Genomic DNA, 20662 nt, shown 5'->3' with positions numbered 1-20662 from the left:
TGCAGGCTCTGCGCACTTGTAAATCACGACTGGGGCGCACAACATGGGGGGGTTCCGCTGTCGCCAACAGCCCACGTATAGCGCGCCACAACCTCTCGCTGGGAATGTAGCGTGGTTCCTTCTGACTGTTTCCTCCACTCCTCACCGTCATGTTCGTGCTGGCCGATGTCGCGTAGGCCTCACTCCTGCCTGTGCCCCACCCCTGCGTGTTCTCGGTGCCCCGCGGATGTTACAAGGCTCATTACTGGCCCTACATGTTCCTCCGTGCATCACCGATCTTTGGATGTCGGCAGGATCGGATAGCTGTACGAATCTTGGGATATCTCGGAAGCGAGGTCCGGAGCTCCGCTAAAGATCCACCATCATGATCAGCTCTCAAGCCATGGCCCCGAAAATAGGATATGTTTTGATGGTACCAGTAGAAGATAATGGAATGATTCAAGTAGAAGGAAGGTGTGGTATTATGCAAGTTTAGTTGAGGGAATGTAGAATATTACATGTTAAGTGAGAAGAGAATGACTTGAAACCGGTTGAGTGGAGAAAAAATAGAACAACAGAATCAAATAGGAAGATAAAAGAGGGATACAGTTGAATAGGAAGAAGATAGATAAAGGCAGATTGTAATTGGGGATTATATAGTACTATAGATAGAATAATGTGTGCAAAAGGAGATCTTATTCACTAGGAGTTTGGTAGATGGTACTTTGTTACAGGGAGAGTGGTAAGAATATTTACCTAAACTGGTAAAATGGAGAGAAGACTGTTATACAGGTGAAATTAGAAAAGTGTTTAATTGTAGATGAAGCACAGGAAGAGGGGAGATTGATAAAAGTAGAATTATAAGAGTGTATAATTACAAATGGAGGATACAATAATACAGGTAGAATGGTAAGAGCAGGAGCAGATCATTATTTATGTAAAAAAAAGGAAGATGGGAGAATAGAGGAGAAAATTGAATGATACATGTAGAAAGAGACAACAATATAATCAATCTGAAAGAGACACATTAGTGATAGATTCCTTACCTTAGAATACCCCCGGGCGTCAAACTGGATCTGGAAGGTTTTCGTCAGCAGTACCCCTGCGAGTCGGTAGGCGTCGTAGTGCGGCTCCACGTACGTCGCTGGCTTCGTATTCGCCAAGATGACGTCATCGGAGCTACTTAGACGCACCCGCGCGTGCGGACGTCTGTTCTTTTTCCGTGCCAGCAAACGCAGATTCGAGAGAGAGCGGTACTCCTAGTTAATATTTCAACTTTATTTCTGAGACTTGTTTCTCTTGCTTTGTCGAGTACTCAACTTCTGGTGCAGTAGAGATGCCCGGGTTTAAGTCCTGTAGGGACTGCCGTCGGAACATGTCAGTGGTGGACCCGCATGATGTGTGTCTCTTCTGCTTGGGGCACACACATGACCACGAGACGTGCCCCGATTGTTGGACCATGGCGCCGAAGGCTTTGCAGGAGCATTCCTGAAAGTTGTTTGAGGCCCGGTAATCGGTTTCACGACGCTCGAGGTCCCGCTCCTGTGGGAGGTCGAGGGACAGGTCGCAGGGGTGACACCACCGTTCGTCGGAATCGGGGACAGGTAAGTCAAAGCGCCATAAGAAATCGTAGAAGTAACGCCCCTCTTCGTCTACCCCTCACCGGTCGCGGGATGCGGTGGAAGGGGCAGGTGGTCACTCCCCCGTGGCTCCGGTGGAGCCTCCGTTGTTGCCTGCGGCCTACCCGCCTATCCTGGGGCCGTACGCAACTCTGGAAGAAATACAGGTATTCCTGTCGGCCATGGGTTGCCCCATCAGGCCCCTCCAGCGCGCCTTTGGGCCCCGTGGACACGTTGGGTGGTTCTGCTCCCATGCCGCCACCTTTGGGCCCGGCTGCGCGGGCAAGATACCCTGCGGCGCCGTTGGCTCCGGCCTCAGCTCCACCTCCGGGCCGACGCCGGACACAACGCCGATGCCTACGGGGCCAGCCTACATCGAGCCTGGATTGGTCTATTATCCTCCAATTCCTATTCCAGGTGGGGAGTTTATTTCCTTTCCCCGGGCCCCTCGTCCTTACCAGCCTCTTAAACAGCCGGTGGACCAAGGGGAGTACTGGGGGGGTCTGAGGACCCTCTCGCAGCTCAATCTGAGGATGAACCGGAGTGGGAGGGTGATATGGAAAGTCCAGGCGATCTGGATTTCTCTCCGCACCCTGGTACACTGTCCCCTTCTTCCGTAGCTACGGAGGAGGTTGGGAAATTTTCTGTGGTGTTGCGTAGGGCAGCTGAGGCTCTTAACCTCGAGCTCCCTTCCGTTCCTATCAGGACCAATCTCCTGACTGAGGTGCTGCAGCCGGCGACCTCCTCAGCGGAGCCTCTACTGCCCTTTAATGACGCGCTTACAGACATTTTGTTAAGCACCTGGACCAAGCCTAACACAAGGGTTCTTGTGGATAGGAATATGGCACGACGCCATCGCCCGGCCCCGGGAGACCCCAGTTTTGTCACGCAACACCCAACGCCTGAGAGTCTGGTTGTCCAGCCCTCTACTTCTCCGAGCACATTCCCTTCCGCACCTCCGGACAAAGAATCTAAAAAACTTGAGCAGTTTGGGAAAAAGATTTTCACCTCTGCCAGTTCCGGGTTGCAAGTGGTGAATACTGCATGCCTGTTGGGCCGCTATTCCCACTCTGTGTGGGCCACTGTAGCACAGGTGCTGCCTCAGTGTCCAGTGGAAGCTCGAGCGATACTCTCCCAAGCCCATTACCAAGGGGAGAGATGCTGCAAAATTCACTATCCTTTGTGGCCTTGACACAGCCGACTCTCTCGGCAGAGCAATTTCCACAACAGTGGCGCTACGCTGTTATGCCTGGCCCAGGACAACTGGCTTCTCCCGGGATGTCCAGAACACTTTGTTGGACATGCACTTTGATGGCACGCGCCTCTTTGGTGACAAAGCGGATAGCACTTTGGAACGCTTTAAAGACTCCCGGGCTACAGCCCAGTCCTTGCCATCATGCGCGCTCCCTTGGGGTCTGCCTTTCACTCCTTTCGAGGTCAGGTACGAGGCGCCCAAACGCGTTCCTTTCAGAGCCGCTGGCCTGCGCAGCCACAGTCTCAGTGCAACCGCAGTTGGGGGGCCCGTCGAAGTGTGGCACGGGGCCAGCAGACGGATCAGTCCACCACCGCCCCTGCTACCACTGCCTCAAAACCTTCCTAGTCTGGTGTTTCAGGCCCACCAAACGCCAGTGGCCTGCAGGATTCGCCTTCACCTCCGCCACTGGTGCACCATCACTTCGGACAGGTGGGTTCTGCAGATAGTCCGAAGGGGCTACTCCCTCCCTTTCGAGACTACCCCTCCAGCCATGCTGCCTCAGTACCACCGCATGTCGGGGGGGATCACTTGGCGCTTCTCCAGCAGGAAGTTGCGGCCCTCATGGCCAAGGGGGCCATCAAGCACGTTCCGACGCCAGAAGTAGGTCTTGGTTGTTACTCCCACTACTTCCTGGTTCCAAAGAAGGACAAGGGCCTGCATCCTATCTTAGACCTCCAGAACGTCAATCGCTTCAAGATGCTCACGCTTGCTCAGGTCTTGTCTGCCCTAGACCCGCAAGACTGGATGGTAGCGTTGGACTTTTTACTTTCATATCCCCATCCTGCCGGCCCACCGGCGTTACCTGCGGTTCACGGTAGGCCACAAGCACTTTCAGTTCACCGTGCTCCCTTTCGGCCTTACTAGTGCCTCTTGGGTGTTCACGAAAGTGATGGCAGTGGTCGCAGCTCATCTGCGCATATCAGGGGTTTCAGTCTTCCCCTATCTCGACGACTGGCTGTTGAAGCTGGGCTCGCCCCAGGCAGTCGTCTTCCACCTTCCGACTACGGCCGATCTCCTGCATTCACTGGGGTTCTCCATCAACGTGCCGAAGTCGCATCTGATTGCCTCTTAGAAGCTCCTCTTCATCGGAGCAGTTCTGGACTCTGCGCAATTTCGGTTTTATCCTCCCGAACAGCGAGTCCGGGACATTCGGGCTATGATTCCGATATTTCAGCCCCGGTCCTGGGTTTCGGTCAAGAAGACCCTGAGGCAGCTGGTCCTCATGGCCTCCTGCATCCTGCTGTTCAACCATGACAGATGGCATATGCGGGCTCTGCAGTGGGACCTGAAGTTCCAGTGGACGCAGCATCAGGGAAACCAGTCCGACTAAGTCCAGATCTCGGAGGGCACTGCACAAGACTTGCAGTGGTGGCTCACGGACCAGCGTTGGGTCAGCGGCAGATCCCTCTCCCTTCCCTAACCGGAGCACACAGTGGTGACAGATGCGTCCCTCCTGGGATGGTGCGGCCAAATGGGAGAGGCGGAGATCAGAGGCCTCTGGTCTCCAGCAGAGTTCAAGCTCCATATCAATCTTTTGTAGCTCAGGGCGATCCTACTTGCACTGAAAGCATTCCTTCCCTCTGTCAAGGGGAGGGTAGTGCAGGTGTTCACAGACAACACCACCACCATGTGGTATTCCAAAAAACAAGGCGGGGTGGGGTCGTGGACCCTATGTCAGGATGCTCTGCGTCTCTGGACATGGCTGGAACGTCAAGGCATTTCCTTGGCGGTTCAACACCTGGCAGGTTCTTTGAACGCCAGGGCGGACAGCCGCCGGTGCCTGATGGATCACGAATGGCGTCTTCACTTTGAAGTGGCACAAGGTCTCTTTCAGCAGTGGGGAGAACCTCGGTTAGATCTATTCGCCACCGTAGAGAACAGGCACAGTCAGCAGTTCTGCGCGCTGGAGTTTCCAAGGCGGCACTCACTCGGAGACGCTTTTCGTCACGAGTGGAGTTGCGGTCTGTTGTATGCCTTTCCGCCTATACCACTTCTACCCAGAGTGCTGAAGAAGATCAGATGCGACCGAGCCCAAGTCATTCTTGTGGCACCGGACTGGGGTCGAAGAGTTTGGTATCCCGAGCTACTCAGTATGAGCGTGGATCCCCCGATCCGACTGCCTCTTCGGGAGGATCTTCTGGGGACGGTCCTCCACCCGAACCTGTCCAGCCTTCACCTCCTTGCCTGGAGATTGAGCGGCGACAGTTGATTCCATTCGACTTGCCTCCTGAGGTCTGTAATGTGATTCTGGCAGCCAGGCGTCCCTCAACTAAATCTGTATACGCCTGTCGGTGGAACACGTTTGTGGCATGGTGCACAGCAAAAGCTGTAGATCCCCTTTCTGCCCCTCTTTCTGAGGTCCTATTGTTCCTTCTCTCTTTGGCCCAGCAGTGCTCTGCTCTGGGCACTATCAAGGGCTACCTTTCTGCCTTTCTTAGGCTGCCTGATCACTCCCCAGTTGTCAATAGATTTCTCAAAGGCATTACTCATCTTTTCCCTCCTATTCCTTTTGTTATGCCTCAATGGGACTTGAACCTGGTTCTCACATACTTGATGTGCGCTCCCTTTGAGCCTCTTCATAACTGTCCTTTGCGGTTATTAACTTTGAAAACTGTCTTCCTGGTAGCCATCACCTCCGCTCGGCGGGTGAGTGAGCTCCTGGCTCTTTCCTGTAAACCTCCTTTCCTGGCGATTCATCCGGACAAGGTTGTGCTTTGAACACATCCCTCCTTTCTGCCGAAAGTAGTCACTGCCTTTCATCTCGGGCAAACTGTCACTCTGCCAAATTTCTTTCCGCCTCCGCACCCTTCAAGAGAGGAAGACTCTCTGTGGACTCTCACCATCTGGACCCAAAACATGCGCTTTCATTCTATCTCAACCGCAATGTGGATGACCAGCTCTATTTTGGCTATGTGGGCGCCAAGAAAGGCAGAGCTGTGCCCAAGCGGACTATCTCCTGATGGGTTGTCTTGTGCATTAAAGCCTGTTACTCTCTGGCTAAAAAGGAACCTCCGGTAGAGCTGCACGCCCATTCTACCAGGGCCACAGCAGCTACTACAGCATTGGGATGCGGTGTCCCTCTGCAAGATATCTGTCAGGCAGCCACGTGGACCTCGCTGCATACTTTCACTAAGCACTATTGCCTTGACAGTCAAGTCCGGAGAGACGGCTTCTTTGGCCGGTCTGTTCTGATTTCACTTCGCAGACCCTCCACCGTGGTTGGTATTGCTTGGGTATCTATTCTAAGGCAAGGAATCGATCACTAACGTGTCTCTATCAGATGCACAAGTTACTTGTGTAACGATATATCTGTAAGAGACATTAGTTAGTGATAGATTCCTTACCGCCTGCCCATCCTCCCTGTTCTGCGAACTGTTCTCTAGGGTTCAGGTCATCTCTTTCAGGGCCCTAGTTCTATTGCACCAGTAGTCGGTCTCTGGCATGGCTCTGCATTCCTGGCGCGGAAAGCCGTGTACAGAACTGACGTCAGCGCGCGTGGGTGCGGCTAAGTAGCTCCGATTATGTCATCTCAGCGAATAAGACGCCAGCGACGTACACGGAACCGCACGACAACGACTACCGACGCGCAGGGGTAATACTGACTAAAACTTTCCAGATCCAGTCTCACACCTGGGGATATTCTAAGGTAAGGAATCTATCACTAACTAATGTCTCTTACAGATATATTGTTACACAAGTAAGTAACTTGTGCGACAGGTAGAATAGAAAATTTGATATTCGCTCTTCTTCTGTATTTGATGTCACTCAGCACCATTTGTTGAAAAACGTCTCTACTATTCACTGTTACCTATCTATAATTCTACTTATATTAGTGTAGGAAGATAACAGTCAAAATAAAAAAAAGGTTGGCATGGTAGATCTAAAAGTGTAAGATGATACAGAAGTTGAATGGGGGAAATTTATCAGTGTTAAACACAAACCGTGGTATCATAGAGATCAATCGAGTGGAGGGTAGAACTTACAGTAGTATAAATTGATGCTATTATGAATTTGATGGAGGCGTCTAGTTGTAGATTCCTGATCTTTGACTTATCTGCAGGAGTCAGACTGGATTTCAAAATGTTTCTTGAACTGTATGTACACCAGCACACCGGTAGGTGGTGTCACTCGTCCACGCGTGTCTTCGTCATCGCTGCCAGAAGTGACGTGCGCAGTGCCTATATTGGTGCCACCCCAGCGTGCCTAAATCAGTAGGTTCCTTGTCACGCCAGTCAGTGCAGATCCGGAGAGAGTTACCTCTTCAGTCACTTGTTGACTGTACTTTTTTGTTTTGGCTCCGTTTTTTTAATTATTTTTTTTAGCGTTCTTATCCTGGTGTGTCAGGTATGTCGACTAGGAAGCACAGCTTCAAGCCCTGCGGTGCCTGTCATCGACAGATGTCGGTGGCGGACCTGCACATTGCATGCCTCTGGTGCTTAGAACACAACCATGACACGACCTACGCCGATTGCCGTGCCGTGCATGCCAAGGCCTTGAGTGAGCGATCCATCAAGCTCCTTAGCGTCTGTCACCCCAACGCTCTTGATCCCACTCAAGAGGAAGATCTCGGGCTCAGTCGTGGAGTCCACTATCCACGTTTCACTCCAAGTCGTTGAGCCTCTCTGGTAAGTCCAATAAAAAGACACCCTGTTTCATGTATGCCAATCCATCACTTTGCCTACTTTTTCTGCTCTGCCACATCTCGCCAAGGAAGTGCAACGTCACCGTCTAGATTCATCAAAAAGAGCACTGTTGTTTTTCCTTTGACTTATTGAAATTGTTCTGGGTGGGTGACAAACTCTTTATGGGGTATGTCGGAGCGAAGAAAGGAAAGGCTGTGCAGGAACGGACTATCTCCCGTTGGTTCATGCTCTGCATAAAGATCTGCTCTGCATTGGCCAAAAAGCAACCCCCTGAGGGTTTGCATGCTCACTCCACCAGAGCAAAGGTTGCAACCACTATGTTAGTGAAGTTCCAGCCCTCGACATCTGCCAGGCAGCAACGTGGTGCTCATTGCACACATTCACCAAACAATACTGCCTGAACAATCTAGTCCATCTGGATGGGCACTTTGCCTATTCGGTCCTGCAGGACTTTTTAATCTAAATCTGTCTCACAGACCCATCTGCGGGGTAAGTACCACTTGTGTATCTATTCAAAGGTAAAGAATCTGCAGCTAGAAGTATCTATCAGATGAGCTAGTTACTTACGTTTGATAACACCTTTATCTGGTAGAGGGACTATCTAGCCGCAGATTCCTTGCCGATCCACTCATCCTCCCTGCTCTGTGAGCAGATTCTAGGGTCAGGGCTGTTCCCCTTTCAGGGCCCTAGATTTTCACACAACTGGTCAGTGTTGTTAGTAGCTCTGCGCTCCTGCCTTGGGGTGGTGTGGCACCTGTATGGACACCGGGCATGTAACTTCTGACGTAGACGACACCAAGGACGCTATACAGAGCTGATCGTTGCCACATACCAACGTGCAGGGGTACTGCACAAGAATAATTTCTGAATCCAGTCTGACGCCTAGAGATGTTTCAAATGTAAGGAATCTGATGCTAGATAGTCTCTACCAGAAAAGGTGTTACCGAAAGTAAGTAATTTGCTCTTCACGTTAATTTGTGAAAAAGATATTAGTAGATCGATAGGGATAACATGAAAGCTAAATGGGATATAGGAAAATATCCTCTCTACTTTGTCTGCTAATGTAGATTGAAAAGAGAATAGAAGGTTGAAGGCACAATTAATGGAGCATGCAGTCACAGTAGAATATGCCTTAAATGTTTATAGTAAGAGAGATGTTAATGAATAGAATTGATAGTAATGGGGGGGAAAATATAATTTAAGAGTTACCATGTTAAGACAATAATGGTGAAATAACGTGTTCTTAACTTTGTTCCTACAGCTCAAATAGCTGCTTCATGGAGCAGTTTAAAATAGGCTTTCTTACCTGCCAGCTTCCATCTTACAAGAACTAAAGCCTTGGTCAACCTTTGAGATTCTAATCTTTTGCGCTCATATCGATATACCAGTAGCATTAATCAACTGATCCTTTTTTTAAAGTCTATTTATTAGTTTACATCAACAACCTCCACTAAGGGGTGTGGCCTGACTGCGACACATGGTGGCTGCGTGAGCACGGAGTTCCACACCAGCTTGTGAATTATCCTGCGGAACCCGTGAGCCGGGCTGATCCGAGCGGAGGCGAAGGTCCCTCCGGAGCTAGGACAGAGCCTGAGCGACCTGGGGGCAAATATGCAGCTGCCGCGGACCTCAGACGACAGGAAGGAGCCAAGGCCACGGGCACACTCCCAATGCCTAAGCGATAAAGGTCGGAAAACATGACGGTGACGCCTGGCTGCGGCCGACCGAGTGGGCCTGGAGGTCGCGACAGTCTGTCTCTCCTGGCCGGCAGTTGTGCTAATGGGCAGCAAGAGACACGACGAAGGGACCAGAGCAGCAGATGCAAGTGACGGCCCTGTGTGCAGTCTGGAGGCCGATGCCCGGTTGTGCCTGCAGGAGCAGGCCCAGCGACAGCGGTGAATATTTGCCCTGCTCACTGATAGTGATGTAGGCATACCGGAAGCATCGCGGCAACTGGCTCTGAATACCTGAGGAGAGCAGCACCCCAGCGTGGACCTTGGGGATAGAGGAGCTAGACTGCGGAGGCCAGGCCCAGCTGAGTCTCTATGCTCGAGAGAATTGCGTGTGAAGTGGGACCCGACAGCAATGAACCCGGGCAGGCGAGGGAGGGGAAAACCAGGGAAAAGCTGAATACGGCAAGCAGAGGCACCTCCGCAAAGGCGACGGAGGCAGGAGGGGCGGCCTGAGAGATTGTGGAGTGCCTGACTGGAGAATCTGCACTGGCTAACAAAGAGGAGCGGGGAGCAGTGAGGCGCCACAACAAACACACAAGGCAGACCTGAAGTGTGGAGGAGACACTGCAGGAGAAGCGCTGGAGAGCCTGAGGTGTGCGCAGAGTCGCAGTGTGGTCTTTATCCCAAGTGACAGATAAGGCTGCGGGACAAAAGTGCGGCCTACCAGGCCCAACAAGGGTGGAGTCTGGTGCACAGCCCAGGGGGCAAATGGAACTTATCAGCATGAAGGAGAGGCACTACCCAAATCGAAGAGGAAGATGGCAGGGGCCTGCCCAATGTCATCGAGACCGCTCAGAGCGTGAGAGCGAGAGCACTGTGCTAGACCACACGACAGGGCCAAAAACAGTGCGAGAACCAGAAAACATTGTCACGCACCGATTGAAGCGGAGGTTACAGATCAGCAAATCAAACACGAATGCTGGTCAGGGAAGGCTGCTAGTGCCCTTCTGATTGGTGGAAAAACACACGACACCATGGGCAAGCCTCGGACCAAGTCTGTGGGAGCCCCTCTGACACAGGAAGTAGACCCTCTAGCCCGACAACAACCGGACATCCAACCCCAACTGCCAATAGACTCAGTGCACCAACAGCTGGCCAAGATCCTGGAGGCCATAGCGGATACTAAGGCCACCCTTCACCAAGACATCAGCTCTGTCTCTGTGGGGCCGGGGCTCCACCAAACTGAACACCAAAAATTTTCCAAAAGGGTAAAGACGGTGGAAACAACAATAGCGACCCTTGCCCCGGTGCAAACGGCGACGTCGCATCAAATTCTAGATCTCACGACCAGAGTGGGCATGCTTGAACGCAGAGCGGAGGACGCAGATGGCCGCAAGAGGCAAAACAATATCTGCGTGCATCGCCTGTCGCAAAAGGTAGAAAAAAGGGACATGATCGGCTACCTGGAGACCTGGCTCCAGACGGTAGTTTCACCTGAAGGATTATCCACATTTTACACTCTGGAGAGAGCACAACTGGTCCCTGGGAAACCTCCAGCACCAGACGGGCTCCACGCCCGGTGGTGGCCAGATTGTTGCACTCTAAAGATAGGGACCTGCTCCTGCGGAAAGCGAGATCAGATGGCCTGTTCACAGTGCAAAATAGTAAGGTCTCCTTCTGCCCAGACTACACTCGAAGTGCAAAGTAGAAGAGTGAAATACCTGGAGGTAAAGAAAGCCCTTCGGGATTAGGGGCTACAATATTCATTGATGTTCCCTGCCCGCCTACACATAATGCTCGATGGACGATCTCATTTCTACAGAGACCCCAAAATGGCCTGGGACTGGTTCGAAACACACAAAACTGGGAAACCAATGTGAGAAGACAACCACCCACTGAGATAACCAGATGGAAATCGAAGGAAAAGACCCAGGAAAGGGCTCCGGAGGGTGAGATCGCAAAGACCGAACACCTCACAAACGGAGAAAGAAAGAGCAGTAACTTTGCAGGTGGTGACGGACAACATGAACAATACAGAGGCTCCCTCTGAGGCGGGAACAGGCTCAGCTAAAGGGACGGCGGGATCAGAGTCTGAGGCCTCTACAGTCAGCATGTGATACTGCCGATAGTCACTCCCGGGACTGCAGACGACATTATCTAATAAGAGATCGAAGAGTCACAGGACGGTGCCAGCCACGAAGGAGGTCCAAATGTGGAAGAACCCAGTGGAAACTGACTTGGACAGGATGGATCGGATAAGGGCTGGTGCAGCAAGGCGGAACACCGGACATACCCTACTGGCTGCCCCACCTCCCCCCACCCCCACCCCGACGGGTGGGTTCATACCCTACACAAGTGGTTAGTGTTTGAGACAAAGTTTGGGCTGCTGACCTTTGTTGAACTGCTCTGGGAAGAGGGAGTTGTAAGTTATGGGGAAATGTTGGGGTTTTCTATATTAAGTGCCAATGCCTTTCCTGCTAATAGTGAGCAGACAGCACGCAGTAGACAACAATTAGGGGGGAGGAAGTGGATGTTGCCTGAGCACCACCAGCCATGGCAGTAGACTCCATCATTATTACATTTCTCACATGGAACGTGAGGGGTCTGGGCTCAATGAATAAAAGGTGTGCAGTGCATAGTTACCTGAGGAGGAGGGGTGTACAGATTGCCCTGCTTCAGGAAACACTTCTGATACAAAGTGAGGTTAAAAAATTGCACAAACGATGGAGGGGGCAGATCTACGCCACAAACTACTCGGCCTATGCTAGAGGTGTCCTGGTGTGGATACGGGCTGGGGTTCCTTTTGAAGCTATTAGCACTAAGATAGATAAAGAGGGGAGATATGTGATATTGCATGGGAAGCTAAAGGGTATGGATGTAACCATTGGAAATGTCTATGCCCCCCCTGGGGACGCAACCACACCACACAGCGGCAGGGTTGTGGACACTTGGAGGGTACAACATGCAACAGACAGGGACTACTCTTATTTCTCCCCCTACATCAACTTCACGCTAGACTCAACGCATTCCTTTGCTCTACAGACATGAACGAGACAGTTGCACATACCGAATACCTGGGACGCACATGCTTGGACCATAGCCCATTACTCCTCTTCCACCTCCCCCTGAGAAATAGGCCCCCGATTCTGTTGTGGCGGTTCAGACCGGAGATGCTGGAAGACTGCCCCTTTAGAGAATCCCTAGATGCCTGTATTGACACTTATTTTGCCTCAAATGCACACTCTGCCTCCTCTGAGTGAGTGGAGTGGGAGGCATTCAAGGTTGCTGGCCCGGGGCCACTGCTTGAGCCAGTCGGCCGGAATGCGGAGAGTTTTATGCCAGAAACTAGAGGAGCTAGAGAAGCGGCTTCATGCACTGGACAATAGACAGGGGATAGATACGGCAGCCCTAGCGGACCTCTCAGATGCTAGATCCCAATATAATGAGGCGCTAGAACGACTCCGGAAATTCGACTACAAAGGCCACTTACCCAAGGTGCACGATGAAGAGGGCAAGTCAGGATGACTGTTAGCGAGGTTTATTAAACCAGAGGTGGGAGGATCCCAAATAACACATATCAGCAATGAGACAGGCACAATCCTACATTTCCCAGAGGAAGTCAACTCACGCTTTAGGGAATATTACACAACACTATACACTGCCCCACCTCCACCCCCGCCGGATGAAGTTCAGGATTTTTTGGCACCCCTGAAGTTGCCCAGGCTAGATGAACAGCACAGGGAATCACTGGGAGGCCCGGTGACACTGGTAGAAATAAGACAAACTATATTACATCAATAGCCATAGGGAAGACGCCAGGCCCAGATGGCCTGCCAGCCGAGTTCTACTCTGCATTTGCTCCTAAATTGGGCCTCATCTGGAAGCCCTATATGCCACAGCACTAGACAAAGGGCGACTCCCAGATTCCACACAGAATGCCATGGTGATCCCACTCCCCAAGACTACCACCCTGGAGATCCGAGTAGGGGATTACCGACCACTATCCATGCTCAATCTGAATTTCAAAATCTTGAGCAAGATGGTGGCGATGAGATTGCTCCCACACATACCCACACTGATCCATGCAGATCAAAATGGATTCATCCCCTCACGAAACATTTTGTATAATCTCAGGAGGCTATACTCCATTTTATACCATCCGGAGGCCAAAACACTCCGACAAGCCGCAATCTTATCGATAGATCTCGAAAAGGCTTTGGATACCGTTAGTTGGGCGTACCTTTTTGCGTGCATGGAGAGGATGGGACTGGGGCAAGAGTGGCGCTGGGTTAAACTATTATATGATTGCCCAACAGCTAGGACTAGATAGGCGGAACAATTTCTACCCAATATGGGATTTACCGCAGCCCGAGACAGGGTTGCCCCCCATTGCCAGAGGCGGATGGCTGTATTAGCAACGGCCCTGAGGCTACTAGATAGATTTGCCAGCTTGACGGGGTTACGGGTGAATAGAACAAAGACCTACCTTTTCATAGAGGTGGGACCACTACCGAGACCTCCGCTCTCAGGGGACCTTAACTGGGCTCAAACCACATTTAAATACCTTGGCATACAAGTCTACAACTCCCTGACTGACATGCACGAAGGCAACCTCGACAGAGCATTTCGCTCGCTTAGATCATGCGTAGTGTTTCTGGAGCTCCTTGAAACTGCCAGTGATGGCGTGCGTATCGCTGACCAAGATGGTTATGTTGCCCAGACTACTCTATTACTTTGCGAACCTCTCCCTGGTGTTACCCAAAAGTTGGTTTGCCCCTCTAGATTCACTAGTGCACGTCTTGATCTGGGGAGAGGAACGCAAGAGAGTCTCTATGGCGACATTGAGGCACCCGATCCGTAATAGGGGTCTGGGAGCACCCAATTTTGAATTGTACTACATGGCTAGCCCAGTTGCTGGATGGAACCAATGTAGAAGGGATATACGGGGGAGATTTGGGCACTCGCCCCACCCTAGTGCTAGCTAAGGTACTGGACTGCAGGGTTTTCACACCTTACAAGTCGACTTTGCAGACCACGGCATTACGGTGCTGGAAGAAGAGCCTAGCCAAATTGCCTGTGACCCCCAAATACTTACCCCAGCTCTCCTTGGCTGGCCTATCACATGGAGCCCCATGTCAAATATTCACACCAGAGCCACTGACAGAATGGGAGGAAGTGGGCCTAAGGACAGTGGGTGATCTACACCAGGAAAGGACACTGATTCCTTTTGTGGAGCAGCATGGGTTGCAGGTGGGCTGGTTCCTGCAATGTGAGGCCCTAGTCTGCACCTTCAGAGAGTTATGGGAAGGAGGGGGAGAGGAACCGGAAACACATCCCTTACTACGTGCACTACTCACTTTGGGAAGTGCAGGCCACCAAGTAAAGTGGTTTTGCACGACGTTAGTGGAGACATCGCAGACAGCATTGCCCAAGATTAGGGAGCGCTGTGGGCCAAGCGTTAAACAACCAATTTATAGACCAAGAATTGGAAAAGGTTCTGGCTTCCCCCAAGTCGATATCTAGCAATACGAGACTAATATATATCCAGTTCAATTTTGCACACGTGGCATACCTGACCCCACACAGAATTAGAATGATACATGGAGGGGAGGCAAGGGTGTGTTCAAGATGTGCCCAGTAAGATGCAGACTTTATCCATATGTTCTGGAATTGCCCAATACTGACCCCCTTCTGGACTGAAGTAGTCAGGCGAACAGGCGCGACATTGGGGAGAGAAATAAACAACACTGGGGAGGCGTGCCTCCTCGGCCATTACCCCCGCCTGCCGAAGCGGAAGGTGGAAAACAGATTAGTCGACCTGGCTATGGCCCTTGCCAAGAGGCGCGTAGCGATGGCCTGTTAAGCTAACACGGGACCACAAATAGATAATTGGAAGAGGGATCTCACGAGCTAGGCGGAAGCAGAGAGGAAGCAAGGAGGTGCGCAAGAAGCCAATAGGAGACCAATTGAAGGAGCTGGTGAGAGCCTGGGAAACCGAAGACATTGAAAACAACGAGGCAGAAAATGAGCCCCCGGCTAGATCACTTGATCCAACACAAATAAGGGGGGGAGCCTAGCCAGATACGTAACACTCACACAGGGAATGGCAGATATATCATACCTGGGATCCTGATAGACCGCCGCAGAGACTAACACAGCAACTTTAGCGCATGCTTCAGACCCCGCATACATAGCCAGACCCCCCCCCCTCCCCCGCAGAACTGCTTAGCAAAGATGAGACCACATGCAGTAACAGGTTAGGCACAAGTTGTAATGCACAATGTTTTTCAGTTAAGCTAGCAACAGGCATGGACCAAAGAATGGAATCGCATGAACATGAGTGCAGAATAAGAACGAAATGAAGAAACACGATGATAACTAAAAATGTGCACGTAAACTCCCCGGCTGGTGGGGAGACAGAGTTACTATGTTTGAAAGAAAAGCTAAATAGTAACATATTGGAAGCTGAGTAAAAATGCAATAGAGTAATACACTCCTGATGTGGATAAAGAGTTGAAACTTGGAAAGAAATAAGCATAACTGAAAGGTTGGAACTGTAATGAATATATTCTGTACAGTATATATGATAATTTGGGAAATGCCAATAAACAAATGTTTAAAAAAACAAAACAACATCCACTAACATATTTCCCAAAACATTGCCTGTTTGCCAGTTATAGAGGGTTTTTATATCAATCATATCAAACATGCTCTTATACTATTCACAGTTCGATACCGGTGTTAGTAAGACTCTCACAAAAAGCCCCATCCCTAAGATTCTAATACAGCTTGTTGTCCCCATTATAGTGATTGTTGCTGTCCTCGATACTACTGATTTCCTGGGAATGGTGATTCTCAGCATCTTTTTGCTCCACTACCATCCAAGGGTGCGTTCCATCGAAAGTTCTGGAGAGAATGCCTCTGTCATGGATATGCCTTTTGATGGCTCACATCTTTTTGGGGAAACGCTTGATTTTGCTCTGTAGCATTTTAAGGATAGAGGTACAGCTCATTTCCTGGGTCTCTTGTCCCCTAACAAGCAGTTTCTACACTAGCTCAGAAAATTTAGAGACTACCCCCACAAAGCAGGCATACAGACAGCGATAGTCACCCCTGCCCTTTCAGGGCCAGGGACGTAGCAGGCAATGTGCAGGCCAAGAAGGGCACCAGTACTTGCAGTCCTCTTCCCCTGCGGCAAAAGCCACTTAGCTGCTTCAGTTTGACCTTAGTGGTGTACACCCACTGCGGTAACGCCTTATCAGGTAGAGACGTGATCTAGCCGCAGATTCCGTACTGACCAATCCTCCCCGCATTGCAGACAGGTTCTTAGGATAAGGGTTGTTGCCTTCCAGGGCCCTAGTTCAGAAACAACACCAGTGTCAGTGCACTTCATGGCTCTGCGCTTCTGGCGTGGAAAGTCGAGAAAAGTAGCTGACGTCAGCGCATCGAGCTGGCACCTATATAGGTGATGCAGACATCACAGCGGCATAGCTGACCGACGCCACCTACCAGTGCATAAGGGTATTGCTTGAAGAAAAATCTTATGGATCCAATCTGATGCCTGAGAAATTCAAAGGTAAGGATTCTGCAGCTAGATCATGTCTCTACCTGAAAATGCATTTCTGAAGGTAAGTAACTTGTCCTTTAATACCAATCTGATAGCCATGGTCCTGAACAGTGATTTTCTAAGTTTGTTCTTTTTGTCCAAAAAGTTGCAGAACAGCATTATACAGTGGCTTTGAAATCATTGAAGTTAATTGAAGGTTGTAAACAGAATAAAAATATTTCCTATAACTATATATATTCACTGAAAAAACAAAGGTTACAGGGACGTTCTAGTTAGGAAACGGAAAACAAAAAACCTTAGAAATTCACTAAAAAAAACAAAGGTGAAACATTATAGTTAGGCTCAGGTTTCACTCGTACAAAACACAGAAATTCAACAGTTCTAGTTAGCTGAGCTAACAATAACTTGTCCCCCGCAATGCACTGCTTATGACCTCACATATTACATGACTCATGACATGGTCCGTGAGATCACTGATGACATCTCAAATGAGTGACTGTGAATGTTTCTAAAAAGTTTATGAGCGAGGTGTATTGATGAATCAGTGGGTGTATGAGTGCCTGTATGGATGATTTAATGGATGCGTGACTAACTATATAAGATTTAGTGATTATACTTGTCTCAGTGACTGTATGGGTGAGTGACTAGGTTGTGTGAATATCTGTAACAGTCTGTCAGTTGGTGTGTAAGTGGCTGTATGTGTTGGTGCGTAGGTACATTAGTGGCTGTATGTGTTATTGATTGGCTGTCTGAGTACCTGTATGGGTGTATGAGTGTTTGTGTGGGTAGGTGAGGGGTTGTGTGACTGCCTGCATGGATGAGAGAGTGGGTGAGTCAGTGGCTGTATTGGTTTATGAGTGTGTCTGTGAGGGACTGTATGGGTGAGTGAGTGTGGGTATGGCTGTCATGAGTGAATGGATGTGTCAGTGGTATATGGGTAAATAACTAACTGCATATGTGAAAGGCAGTATAGTTGAGTGTTGAAGTATATAAGTAACTTAGTGAGTGATTGTTAGAGTGGCAGTGTGGGTGAGTGTGCTTGTGTCAGTTACTGTATAGGGGAGTGAGTATGTGTTAGTATCTATATGAATTAGTGAGTTGGTGTGTATAACTATAGGTAAGTGGCTGCATGATTGACTGTATGGGTGAGGGAGTAGGTGTGCGACTAGCTCTATTGGTGTGTGAGTGGCTGTATGAGTGGATAAATCAGGGGTAGTATTAGTGAGTGAGTTGATGTATGAGTGAGTGGATGTGTGTGTAGACCTATGAATCAGTGAATGGGTGTGTACGGACTGGTATGGTTGTGTCAATGGTTTTGAGAATGGTAGTGTAGAAGTTGGAGTGGGTGAATGAAAGGTTATATTGGAGTGTGAGTGGGTGTGTGAGAGATTCTGTGGATCATGTCATTAGTAATGTCACTGACCATGTCATGAGTAATGTAATATGTGAGGTCATAAGCAGTACATTGCAGGGGCGCGAGTTATAGTGAGCGTAGCTAATTATAACTGCTGAATTTCTCTAGTTTTGAATAAGTGAAACCTGAGCCCAACTATAATGTCTCTGTAAACTTTGTTTTTTTCAGTTCATTTCTATGGTTTTTTAAAGTAGTAGTCACGTCGGCAAAGTAGTGGACTAGGGGGGTGCGCCTCCAATCAGTTCAAAAGAATACCGTTGTGTAGGACTTACAGGAGGTACCAGGATGGCTTCTTGGGCCCCGAGGTCCCTCAGGAGCCAAGAGGAATTAATCCCCCCTCTAGTAGTGCTCCGAGAGGCACGTTTACAGAGTGGTGGAGCAAGGGGGCATGGCCTCTGATAAACTCTCAGCAGTCCTGCTGTGTGGGACTTACTGGAGGTAACAGGAGGGGTAGTTGGCCCCCAAGGACGTCCTTGGGGGCCAACTACCCCTCATATTACCTCCAGTAAGTCCCAAACAGCAGGATTGCTGAGATCTGATCGCAGGCCACGCCCCCTTTATCCACCACTCTGCAAGCGCCTCCTGGCGTACTATTACTAGGGGGATGAAGTCCCCTTGGCTACTGAGGGTACTTGGGGGCCAACAACCCCTTCTTTTACCTGCAGTAAGTCCGACACAGTGGGATTGCTGGGAGTTGTTTGGTGGCCACACCTCCTTTCTCCACCACTCAGCAAACGCGCCTCCTGGCATACGAGCAGTTGGGATATGAAGTCCCCTATGCTCATGAGGGTCCTTGGGGGCCTACTAGCCCTCCTGTTACCTCCAGTAAGACCCACACAGCTTGATTGCTGAGAGGTCATAGGCAACACACCCTTTCCTCACCACTCTGCAGACGCACCTCCTGGCGCACTGCTGCTTGGGGGAAGAAGTCCACTTTAGTCCTGGGGCCCTCAGGAGGCAGGGGACGTCATTCCCCCACCAGCAGTGTGCCGAGAGAAGCGCTTGCAGAGTAGTGGAGAAAGGGGCTTGGCCTCTGACCACCTTTCAGCAATCCTACTGTGTGGGGCTTACTGGAGGCCTGCGGCTCCCAGGTTTCTTTATATATTTTTTTTCACGGAGATGCCCCTGGGGAGGTGGAAGTCCCCTGCGCACAGGAGGGGTCCGCGAGCCCCCCCCACATAACACACAATTGGCCCGGGCAGTTGGTGGTCCCTGGTGCTGCAGGCGGGTGCACCAGGCCCACCCAGATAAATTATAATAACCCCGGGGAGGTGGTGGTCCTTGGGCCTTTAATTAGCCCTTATAGGGGAGGCCCGTGCGCCCCCTCCTATTTATATTTAATGCCCCCGGGACCTGGCCCACCCAGGGGTTGTTTTAATGTTAGCGCAGGAGACCATGGCCTGGGGGGTCAGGGCATTCCTACCCAGCCCCCTTTTCTTTATTTCCACTTTTTTGGGGGGGGGGGTCTTTGTGAAGCAGAGTCTCAAGATGGAGGCCAACACTTCCTGGTTGAAGTGTTGGCAACCAATCAGAGCAGTGCATTTCCCTGCACAAGCTCGTCTTTGTTCGCAAAGACCTCGCGACCAGAGACATAACCATAATTTTTTTAACTTGCATTTCTCAACAACTACTGAACGGATTTACACCAAATAAGCAAAAGGCACTTCTTTGAACCAACATTTTATTCCCTGCCAAATTTGGTGTAAGTCCATTCAGTGGTTTGGGCTGTAGGTGTGGCTAAAGGTTCCTATGGGAATTAACATTACAAACGCACCCTTATTTCGCGCCCCAAATTGTCGGTCCCCACTGCACGTATCACCCCCAAACTTTCCATGACATCCAGAGCCTACCTTTACACTTTTTTGGGAAAATGTAATGAAGATTGGTCAAACGGCTCCAAAATTATATCCAAGTCAAAAAATGCTTTTCCTATGCAAACTAAGTCCTAACTATAACTACCTACTGGTATATATATATATGTTCGAGGCATATGAGCTGCAGATTGTACACTTAGCATAGATCGCCATCTGGTGTTGGGCCCGGATGTTTGCAGTTTGTTTTTCTTCTTAGACAGTCTTTGGAAGTCACGAGTTTGGTGACTCCTCCTTCGGTCCGTACTGCGCATGGGCTTCGGCTCCATCCTCAGATTGTTTTTTTCCGCCATCGGGCTCGGATGTGATACTTCGTGCTCCGGCTTCGAACTTCTACAGTTCCAGCCTCGACGGAAAATCCTCGTTTCTTCGAGTTTCTTCATCATCATCTTCATCTCTCGAAGCGGCACTTTCTCCATCCCGTTCATCGGCACCGGCCTTCGGGCCCTCCTCGACTCCGGTCCCGGCCGATGGAAAGGACTCCGTTCAAAAAGTGCCCAAAATGTGGGTCTAAATTTCCCCACACCGACCTCCATCAGGTGTGTAATCTTTGCCTCTCTCCAGAACACGAGGCCAGAGACTGCCCCGCCTGTAAGTCTTTCGATCGAAGAAGACCATCCGGGATCGAAAAGCTCGACGCA

At 50.3% G+C, this 20662-nt stretch overlaps 1 protein-coding gene across 1 annotated transcript in view; it reads left to right on the top strand.

Moving 5' to 3' along the window:
• Positions 1-20662, top strand: part of CEP350 (centrosomal protein 350) — a 1602561-nt gene that overhangs the window by 1358637 nt on the left and 223262 nt on the right. The window lies entirely within an intron of this gene.

Source organism: Triturus cristatus, chromosome 4_2 (assembly GCF_964204655.1).
Source record: "Triturus cristatus chromosome 4_2, aTriCri1.1, whole genome shotgun sequence".
Lineage (NCBI taxonomy): Eukaryota > Metazoa > Chordata > Amphibia > Caudata > Salamandridae > Triturus > Triturus cristatus.
The sequence above is the reverse complement of the archived record's forward strand: the minus strand, read 5'-3'. Positions and strand labels throughout refer to the sequence as shown.